The 10,765-nt window shown below is 52.9% G+C and overlaps 1 long non-coding RNA gene across 2 annotated transcripts in view; it reads right to left on the reverse strand.

The window, feature by feature from the left end:
* The window catches only part of LOC134728592 (uncharacterized), a 50,288-nt gene extending 42,011 nt beyond the window's left edge, over positions 1–8,277 (reverse strand). For both annotated transcript variants that reach the window (XR_010109182.1, XR_010109181.1), the window contains exon 1: positions 8,062–8,277. This is a non-coding gene — a long non-coding RNA (uncharacterized LOC134728592). The remainder of the gene's footprint in view (positions 1–8,061) is intronic.
* Between the last annotated feature and the right edge of the window lie 2,488 nt (positions 8,278–10,765).

Genomic DNA, 10,765 nt, shown 5'->3' on the forward strand with positions numbered 1-10,765 from the left:
ACACAGGGTATGAATTAGGAGTGACTGCTAATGGGCATGGTGTTTCCTTTTAGGGAGATAAAATGCTCTGGAATTAGTGATGATGACTGCACAACTCTGAATACTAAAGCCATTGAATCGTACACTTTAAAAGAGTGAATTTTATGTTACAGGAATTATATCTCCATAAAGCTATTATATCTATTAAAATGTAGTTATCTGAGCTGGCGCTAGGCAGTGCCTCAAAGCCATTTTTGAGAATTCCTGCTTTTTTCATTCTGGCTGCAAGTTGCTGTCAGGTGGGTGAGGGCTGCAGGATTTTATAGGCGCGTAGGGATTCCTCCACCATTTGGTTCCAAACCTCCTTTAAAACCCTGCAATCATTGGGAATAATTAATGACTACTTGGAATTTTTTTAACAGAGAGACCAGCCCACATGTGGTTAATGAATAAAGGGAAAAATTGTCCATCAGAACCTACAATGATAAGTGAGTTTAGCGTGCTTCAATATTTGCAGTGGAGACATTAAAAACATTGGAAGCAGCCCTCCCAAATGCTCATAGTCCTTGGCAAAGTAATCCCCCTCTTGAGAATATTTGTCTTATCATAATTACTTAAAAAGCAAAAAGCTGTATGCATATGGTGACCTATCTTAGGGCTGGAGGAACAACAGACCCTTCCCATGTCACAAATCAGAGCACCGAGGTGTAGAGAGGTCGTGGCCGGCTTGGGAACATCCAGTGGGTGAGTGGCATGGCTGGGGATGGCCATGGTGTCATAACCCTTTCTGAGCTATGTCCACCTCTTCATGTCAAACAAGCTTCACAGAAATTAGAGGAAGCCTAAATCCCAGGGGGTGTGGCAAAGTCAAGGGTGGCCTACAGATTAGGCAGAAGAGCATGAAAACTTTGAAAAGGCAGGACGGGAAAGCTTTACAGCAGAGGAAAATGCCCATGGAGGACTTGAGAGGGACAGACGTTATGCGTGTGTTGGCTTCTCACAGCATACCTGAGGCCAGCAGGGGCTGGAGAATGGGGCTCAGCCCACAGAGGCTTTCACGGAAAGCCCTCATGTGTTTAGAATACAAGGCATTTAATGCAGAGAACTGGTTGCACATCCTAGAGGAAGGTGGGCTGCACTTAGTGCAAGCAGGAAGCTGCTGCCACCAAAGCTGGAGGACAGAGAGCAGTGGCACCACTGGTTCAAATTATTCAGGGCACCTGCAGAGTGTTTGGGCCATGCACATCTCTGGGCACAGATAAGAAGGAGGGACACCCGCCGGCTTCTCTCATCCACCTCCATCTCCCACAGGGAAGGGAGGTGAGGAAGGGCTCGAAGGACAATGGGCCAGTGGAAAGGGGAAGTGGCAGGGCCTAGAGGAGAGGAGCGTGCCCCTTCTGCTGGGCCACTGTGCAAATCAGGGTCCCAGACTGGGTTTGGATGCAGATTGCTGGAGCTAGGGAGGTCAGGGTGACTGACCACTGTCTATGTCTCATGTCACAAGCCCCTGCAGGCTCTGCCACACCCTCCACTATGATTCACCCCTTTTCTCTTCTATGGATTTCTTTATTTTCCTTAAATGAATTTACTTCAAAGGAGCCTTTTTACCACTACTATAAAACCCAACAGAACTTGCCATAAACTGAAGCATAGCCAGGAAAGTGAAGACAACAGGAAGCAAAGGATGAGATTAAATTCTAGCATTGCAGAGCTTGGAGCCTGAGAGATTGGTTGCTGTGGACTTGCTCTCAGAGGTGCCCAGAGGGTTGGCAGGGGTGCTGCCCCCTCTGCAGGGCCCACACTGTTAGGACGCCCTGTGTCTGTGCACTCTGAGCTGATGGGCAATGCCACAGGCATGAGTTCTCCACTCTACGAAGCACCGAGGTCAGGGAAACCAGAGAGAGAGAGGGAAGGGGACCCAGTCAGGGCTGCAAGCCAGGTGCTGCCAGTGCTAGGACACAACTGGGCCCTCCATGTCCCCTCATGAGGTTGAAGCATTTCTTTTGTGGGTGTGTCTGCTTGCTCTGCTCCTCTGCTCCCCTTCCTGAGAACATCCACGTCCCACTGGAGGATGAAGCATCCCCCAGTGCTGTGGAGCAGAGCTCTTCCTGCCTCCATGCAGGGCATTTTGTTCAGAGCCATCCTTTGTGTGACTCTGCAGGTGGGGGTGGGGGCTTGAAGGAAGAGATTGTAGCCTAGTGTCACTGGGAGTCAAAAGCCTTTCCTGAAAGCATCCTGCAGCTGTCAGAGGGCCGGCCTCAGCAGGCGGCTGGTCCATTAGTGGAGGCAGGTGATTTGTATTGCTGGCTGCTGCTTGTGTAAACAGAGGGCTTAGGGAGCTCAAGGGGGACGAGGAAGGTGGGGGTTGCACCCTGTGCACCTGAGCCCGGAGGGCTTGGCCTGGCAGCTGCCCCAGTCGCTGGGTGTCTTCCCTCAACACCAGGGTCTGTCTGTGCTCTGCCCACATCAGCACTTGGGCACAGCGACAAGGCCAGGTGCCACATCAGGGTGTGTGGCTGTACACTGAGAGAGAGCCAGGTAGAAATATATGACCAGTTCAACCACACCTATGTTCCTGTTAGCACCTGGGATGGAGACTCCAAGCCTGTGGGGATACCCTGCAGGGTCCTGATGCCCCAAATCCTCTCCCACCTCCTGGCCTGGACACCCTGCAGAGATCTCTGCATGAAATTGGTGTCCAGTTCATTTCAGCTCAGCTGGGCTTCACGTGGCAGCTTCTCTGTCCTCCCCCGATCCAAGGGGGGGCTCAGATGCCTCCTCCAGGGTCTCTCATCAGCCTGTGCCCCCACTCCCAGCACTTACAGCAGGGCTTCATGATGGTCTGTTTACAAGTCTGTCTTCCGCAGCAGACTGAGCGGTTCTTGAGGGATTTTAATGACCTCCACCTCCCACCGTCAGCACTAATCAGTGTTTCTTGAATGAATGGATAAAGGAATGAATGAAATCTTGAACATGTACCATTTGCCAGGCTCTGTGTGGAGACTGCAAACAAGACAGAGAACCGTATGTTGGATGGTAAGGTGGTGGTTGATGGGGTGCAAGATTCTGGGAGACATGTTGAGATGGGGTGGGGGCTTCCTGAGCAAGGAGCTTGGAACAAAGACCTGAGGAGGTGAGGAAAGGAGCTTTGTGAATGGACATCTGGGGAAGAGTGCTCCAGGGAATAGCACGTGCAAAAGCCCTGGGGCAAGATCAGCCTGGGGGATTCAAGGATCAGTGAGAAGGTGAGCTAACATGACCAGAGTCCAGTGAGGGAGGGAGGAAAGCAAGGTTCAATTCCCACCCTGGAGAAGCTCCTGGCCTAGTGGGCTGATCCCATTCCATCCATTCCATCTCATAGGAAATGTGGTTTTAGTTGGTTTCACCTGTAATTTGCTAGCCCTGGATAGGAGCCATAGGAATGATATTGAACTTCATTAATCCTAGTCCATCAGATCTGTGACTGGTTTCCTCAGAGCTGTGAAGTGTTTTGTTTCTTCTCCAACCACAATTACATGTGTGAAAAACGTCTGGAGAATCTGCTGGGGCCACCTCTTTCCCGGAACCTGCCCTACCTGGGCTCCTGAGTTCCTCCCTGGGCTCCTGGGCTCCAGGCCATCAGCACTCAAGAGAACTCTTCTCAAACTTGGGCCCCAATGGGCTGGGCCCTTGAGAAGAACCAGCAGGAGGCTCCTACCACTTTCAGTAATGTTTCCCCAGGGGAGTGATCCCAAGAACGTGGTCCTATGAGATGCTCTTGGAGAAAAAAAGAGTCAGATACCTTTAGGAAATGCCTGGCGGTAAGCCTCACAGATTCTGACAGGTCCTGCCCAGAAGCCTGTCCAGTCCACCCCTACAGCCAGCCCCACGTCCACTCCCCACTCACACTGGAAGGGCAAGAGAGCCAGACCCTCACTTTAATTTTCAGTCAAGGAGGGTGGGAAAGGGGCAGGCAGTTCTGGCCAGTGAGACAATGTAGAAAAAACTCCCTCTGGAGGAGGTGTCTGAAAGAGATTCATCCTCCCTAAGGAGATGAAAGAGGCTGTTCCAGGTGCCACCTCCAGCCTCAGATACACACACTTCATGTCCTTGCCTTTGGCTGCGGTCCTGTGTACATGTGATGTCTGGAGCTGTGGCAGCCACCTCATGCCCATGAGTGAAAGGCCAGGAGTACTTCAGAATTCCTGGCCTGGCAGCCTCATGGGGAGAACAGCTGCATCCCCCAATGCTGTATGAGTCCCGGCTCTGGCTTGTGTCACAGGATTCTGACCCATGTCACCTCCCCAGGAAGCCTTCCTGGGCCACCTGAGCCAGAGTTCTTGACCTCCTGGTCCATGACTTGTGTGACTTTCTTCAACTCGCTCTCTCTTTAAAAGGATTGTTTTCTGTCTAGATGTCTCCTTTTGACTTTCCTCCTCAGAACATCAGTTCAGGGGCTCAGAGCTTGCGCTTGTTTTGCTCACATATACCTCTGCTACTTGGAGCAGGGCCTGGCACAGAGCAGGTGCCCAAATATTTGTTTAGTAAATGAGTGAGTACTCTGCCTGCAAGAGTGCGCACTGGGTGAGACCATCACTAGGTGGCTCTCCCACTTCCTCTGCTCCTGTTGGAGTTGGGAAGGGAGATCTGTGAGCTGAGCACAGTGACTCCCTGGAGGCTGCAAACCCATAAGTGGTGGGAGGGAAAGGGGAGAAGTTTGTGGACCCCTCAGCCTGCCCACCTGCCCAGTCAGAACCAGCACCCACCTCCTGATGAATTTTCTGACATCCTGTTACCACATAATACCTCAACTGCAATTGAGGAAGGCAAAGGAAATTAACACTTAACCTTTTAAAAGGTGCATTTCAAGGCTGGGCGCGGTGACTCATGCCTGTAATCCCAGCACTTTGGGAGGCCGAGGCGGGCAGATCACAAAGTCAGGAGTTCCAGACCAGTCTGGCCAATATAGTGAAACCCCGTCTCTACTAAAAATACAAAAATTAGCCGAGCTAAAAATACAAAAATTAGCCGGGTATGGTGGCAGGCGTCTGTAGCCCCAGCTCCTGGGGAGGCTGAGGCAGATGAATCGCTTGAACCCGGGAGGCAGAGGTTGCAGGTTGCAATGAGCGGAGATCGCACCACTGCACTCCAGCATGGGCGACAGAGCGAGACTCCGTCTCAAAAAAAAAAAAAAAAAAAAAAAGATGCATTTCAATAGACAAGTGTCAAGGCGTGGAGACACTAGACGACGTCAGGTGGCCCTCAGACGCCTACACAACGACGCAAGTAGAAGTCGGAATTAAAGGAAGTCAGAGGCGCAACCGCGTCCCGCCAACACCTTCTCTAGGCATGTGCAACCTGGGAACTGCGGCTGGTGACAACAACGGCGCAGCTGTGCGGGCCTTGCGTAGTGCCAGGCACGCTGCTGTTTCCCAGGAGACCCAGCAGCGCTTTACAAAGCAGGGAGTGACTGTACCACGTCTCCCATAGGCATTGCCTTCTTGGAAAAGTCAGAATACATGGGAACCATGGAAAAACCACTCATGTTTTTGTATAAAACAGTGTATAAACAGGAATGCAGGCATGGATACTGACTCCGCTGTACTCTCCCCAAGTGGGTGTATGTGGGACCCTGTCTAGGGGAGGACGCTGAGCTGGCCCCGGCACTGGGAGCCCTGCACCTTCAATGTTGCAGCCCCTCTCAAACGGCCGCCGCTGGTCTCCAGCCTGCCCCTGCTCTGGACCCCCCAGACCTGTCTCCCCTCGGCCCTTTCTTGCAGCAGTCCCTCCCCTACTGGGGTGCTGGATCCTAGTCCCCCAGCTCCCAGGAGACAGGCCGGGCCTACCCTGGCCCAAGGCCAGGAGCCCCTGGTGTCAGGCTGCGCGAACCCCCCTGCTGGGGCTGGGCACTGGCGGAGCAGGCTTCCGGCGCCCCCCCAAGCTAGGCCTCCCAGAGGCGCACCCTGGCCTGCCCGGCACAGTCAGGGGCTCGGCAGGCGGTGATGGATGGGTTGAGGAGGCTCCGTTCCGCTGGCCTCGCAGACATTCCTCCCCGCAGATAAACGCGGAGGCAGCGGACGCCCCTGCAGGTCCAGGGGAGGGGCGCTCCTGAGAGGCAGGAGATGAGGGGCCTCTGTATATAATAAAGGTGAACGATTGTCATCCAGACATTTTTATGCTCTTTTCGAGGCCCCAACTGCCGTGAGGCCGGAAGGAAGGACCCAGGGCTCTTAGCGAGTGGCTGGAAAAGTGGCTGCTTTGAGGAAGCCGGAGAAGAGCTCGGGAATGGAGGCACAGCCTGGGGCCCCCTCTGCAACCCGAGTCAGCTCCAACCCCTCCTCTGCAGGAATTCTGGAGATGCCTGCAGGTGCCGTTGGCGGCTTGCTGGGGCACTCTGAGCTGGTGTCTGTGCACACTTAGCCAGCGGGACCAGGTCAGTGGCAGTTCCAGCCCAGCTCCCCACGTGGGCGCCTCAGGCTGCCCCTAGCAGGGCTGTGGGCCAATTGCCTGAGCCAGGTTTGAGGATCGCCCAGCTTGTCACAGCGTCACGGTGCCGAGCATCGTCCCGTAACACAGATGCTCAGAGGTCTGGGCCTAATCTACCTGTGACTCGAGGCCCATTCTGGTACGGTGTGGGGTCGGTGAGACCCCCTTACAATGGGGCTGGCACTTAGTGGGTGCTCACTAACATTTTAGCTCGCTCCCCTTCATTGCCCCCTCCCTCCCTCTCTCCCAGGTCTGCAGTGGTTGGGGAATGGAGTCTCGCACATGAGAATCCGAGGCTCAGGCCACCTGAGGCCACAAGTAGGGAGAGGACCACAGAGCTGGGGCTGAGGACTCTCACCAGCAGAGGCCCCAGCCGTCTGAGTGTCCAGGGCAAGGGACTCGTTCATCCTCACAGGCCTGGTGCCCTCTCTTCAGCCAGCACCCAGGTCTGTTCAGCCCACCCACTGCCTTGATGTCGGGATCCTCTCAGTCCATCAGCCTGTTACCCTACAGCTCTGGGGCAGCCCCCAAATGTAAGGGTAAGATAATGTGCAAGGAACCCCAGGGGCAGGGGTGGAATGGACCCATGGAGAGGAGGGGCCTCAAGCCTGGAGCTGCTGGAGGCAAGGGTCCTACAGGAAGATCCCGAGGCCCCATGCGAGGCTGGGGGACAAACATGCCCTCAAGGCAACCCCGCAACACCGGCATTATTTATTATTCCCATTTTAAAGAGGAGTAAACTGAGGGACAAGAAGTGAACAGCTCTGCTCAAGATGTCAAAAGGACAGGGTTTTGGATTCAAACCTGTGTGCATCTGCCTCGAAATCTAGGATTCTTTGCACCACCCCACACAGCATGATCCCCCAGCCAACAGACATTAAGTGCTTGCTAAATGAATGAAAAAGAAGCTCCTCTTGGAAAAGGAAATTGGAAGTGGTCTAGCATTTGATCAATAGCACAGAGCTGACCCAATGCCAGGCAAGGGCCTATATAGAGCTCAGAGTTCTCCAGAAAAGCAGCTGAAGGGATATTTGTTATGAGCCACTCAGGAGTGGAAGAAACAGCATATTCTTCAGCTTTTTAGTACCGTCCTAATCCTGATGGCGAGCCTCATCCCACTGGGCCAGATCAGTATTGGGATCCCGATCTTCAGGGGTCCCCAGCAATGGGCCCTGATCCTCTAGGGACCCCTGAGAAGCCAATGGTTTCAGCTCCTTGCCGTCCCAAAGCAACCCGACTATGTAAGTGGGAGCAGGTGGGGCTCCTGGCTCCTTCAGAGGAGGACTGAGAGGGCCCCAATCCTCTATAAACTCTGCTGCCTTATCCTCTCCTTGTCCCCAACAGCCTGAGCTTGTAGAAGACCTGTGGGATGTGGCTGTGAGGTGGAGAGTGAGCCTTTCCCAAGGATATTGTAGCTGGAAACTGCTGCACCTGCAGCAAATCCCACCCCCCCACCCTGACTTCTCAGCCCAAACCCCACCCCCCGACCCCGACTTCTCAGCCCAAACCCCACCCCCAACCCTGACTTCTCAGCCCAAACCCCATCCCCCTACCCCGACTTCTCAGCCCACAGCCAATCGCTCCCTCTGTCCTTTAACAGTGGAGCTGGGTTCATACCAGGCAGGTCACAAAACCATCACCATGGTCCTTTCTTAGAAAGTCCTTGATGCTGAAAGCTCTGCTGCTTGGAGATAACAAATGGCAGTGGGTTCGTGTTAGGGCCATTGGGTCTGTCCTTGATGACACAGAGTGAGCAGACCTAACTTTTAAAAAGTGATAGGTCCATGAAATCCCATGACTAGGAGCTCCTGGGCCCGCTGGCCCTAAGAGCCTTCAGAGGGGAGGGTCAACAGATTGAGGCTGTGTTCATGCCCTGTGTCCTCACAGTGAGGTCCTGGCCAAGTGGCCTTGGCAACAGCAGAGCCCCATGCTGTCCACTAGATACTTTTACATCAAAGCAGGTGTCTCTGACTGTCAGGAGCCATCCAAACCTTAGCTGAAGAGGCAATGTCTTGTTTATTTTAAATTTTGGATCGATAATGCAGTACCTGGTTCAAAATGTGAAAAATACCAAATGGCAAACAGTGAACAATCTCCATCCCATCCCCTGGTCCAGCCACCTTCTGTGGCTGTGGGGCAATTGCTGTCCCTCTGGGCTTTAGTTTCTGAGGCTCTGAGATGAATTAGGCCCGTCCCTCACACTCAGTCTAGAGGAACCCATGGATACCGCACTGAAGCCCCCCAGCCCTGGAGCCTCCAGCACAGGCCAGCAGGGCCTCTGCCAGCTTTGGGGACTGGACGCTCGGCTCCAAGCAGCCATCACCACCCACCCGCCCGCGGCCACGGGTCAGGTTTCCATCCGCCGTCATTAGGCAGATGTCAAACTGGAAGGGGCAGCAGTAATTTGGACAATTACAGCCGTTATTATTGCTTCCTCTTCTTAAACGGGGGCCAAATTACTCACTTAAACACAACCACCAGTCACTCCCCACAGGCGGAGGGGACAATGGATGGGGGAGGGGACACATGGGAGGGGAAGGGACAGCTGGCAGGGGAGGATTCAGAAACTCCAGCAGCCCATCTGTCTGTGACTGTCCTGTTTGAGCGCCCACTGTGTGACATCAGCATGTCTGTCCGCACTGCCTGGGACTTGGTGGTATCATTGGCAGGGGAGGTGAAGACTGGTGCCCTGGGGGAGGGGGCAGTCACGCTGCCCTGCTGGTCACTGCAGGACCAGGCTGGAAGCAGGTTAGGGTTCCAAGTCTAGAGTGGCATTGCCCCCTCTGAAACCTCTACATGGTGTGAGCTGAGCATCCGCCCAGGGCAGGCTTAAGAGGGGCCAGGAAGCCTCAGGCTGGCCCAGGATGCCCACTGCCCAGGAGGAGATAAACCTGCAGCCGAGGCTCATTTCTCAGGGACCAGGCAGGCCAAGGTGGCTCTTCTGTGGATGTAGGCAGGCAGACCTGGGCACCTGGCTCCCTGGCTGAGTGACAAATGGGGACAAGGACCCTAATGGGCACCATGCAGGGAGGGAAGGTAAGTCCAGGCCTATTCCACTTCTTAGAGCTAATCACATCCACACCCGAAAGTACAGACAAAAGTCACTCTAATGACAGGAAGCACTTATGTAGCACCTGCTATGTGTCCAGCACTCTGTTTATATATAGTAGCTAATTGAGTCTTCAGAACAAAGCTTTGAGGTAGGCATTCTTATCACCCTCATTTTACAGAGGAGGCTGAGGTACAGAGAGCCTAATTAACTTACCAGGGGTCACACAGCACCTCAGCAGAGAGCTGACCCCCTTCCTAGAGCCATAGGACTGAGCACCTTAACCTGCTGAGTTGCAGGCTGCTATGAAGCAGAAGGAAACCTTGCAAGGTATTTCCTTTTTAAAAAATTTTTAATATATTTATTTATTTATTCTAAAAAAAATGGGATACATGTGCAGAATGTGCAGGTTTGTTGCCCAGGTATACATGTGCCATGGTGGTTTGCTGCACCTATTGGTCCATCCTCTAAGTTTCCTCTCCTCACCCCCTACTCCCCCAACAGGCCCTGATGTGTGTTGTTCTCCTGTCTGTGTCCATGTGTTCTTTTATTTATTTATTTTTTTTGAGGCGGAGTCTTGCTCTGTCACCCAGGCTGGAGTGCAGTGGCGCGATCTCGGCTCACTGTAGGCTCCGCCTCCTGGGTTCACGCCATTCTCCTGCCTCAGCCTCCCGAGTATTCAACTCCCACTTATGAGTGAGAAAAGGCAGTGTTTGGTTTTCTGTTCCTGTGTTAGTGTTCTGAGGATGATGGCTTCTAGCTTCATCCATGTCCCTGCAAAGGACATGATCTCGTTCCTTTTTATGGCTGCATAGTATTCCATGGTATGTATGTGCCACATTTTCTTTATCCAGTCTATCATTGATGGGAATTTGGGTTGGTTCCATGTATTTGCTATTGTAAATAGTGCTGCAGCAAACATACATGTGCATGTGTCTTTATAGTACAATGATTTATATTCCTTTGGGTAGATACCCAGTCACGGGATTTCTGGGCCAAATGGTATTTCTGGTTCTAGATCCTTGAGGAATCGCCATACTGTTTTCCACAATGGTTGAACCAATTTACATTCCCACCAGCAGTGTAAAAGCATTCCTATTTCTCCCTAGCCCAGCCAGCATCTATTGTTTCCTAGCTTTTTAATAATCACCATTCTGACTGATGTGAGATGGTATCTCATTGTGGTCTTGATTTGCATTTCTCTGATGATCAGTGATGTTGAGCTCTTTTTAATATTTGTTGGAGGCAATGTTTAATGGAGGCAAAGTGGAG

This window comes from Pan paniscus, chromosome 11 (assembly GCF_029289425.2).
Source record: "Pan paniscus chromosome 11, NHGRI_mPanPan1-v2.0_pri, whole genome shotgun sequence".
NCBI lineage: Eukaryota > Metazoa > Chordata > Mammalia > Primates > Hominidae > Pan > Pan paniscus.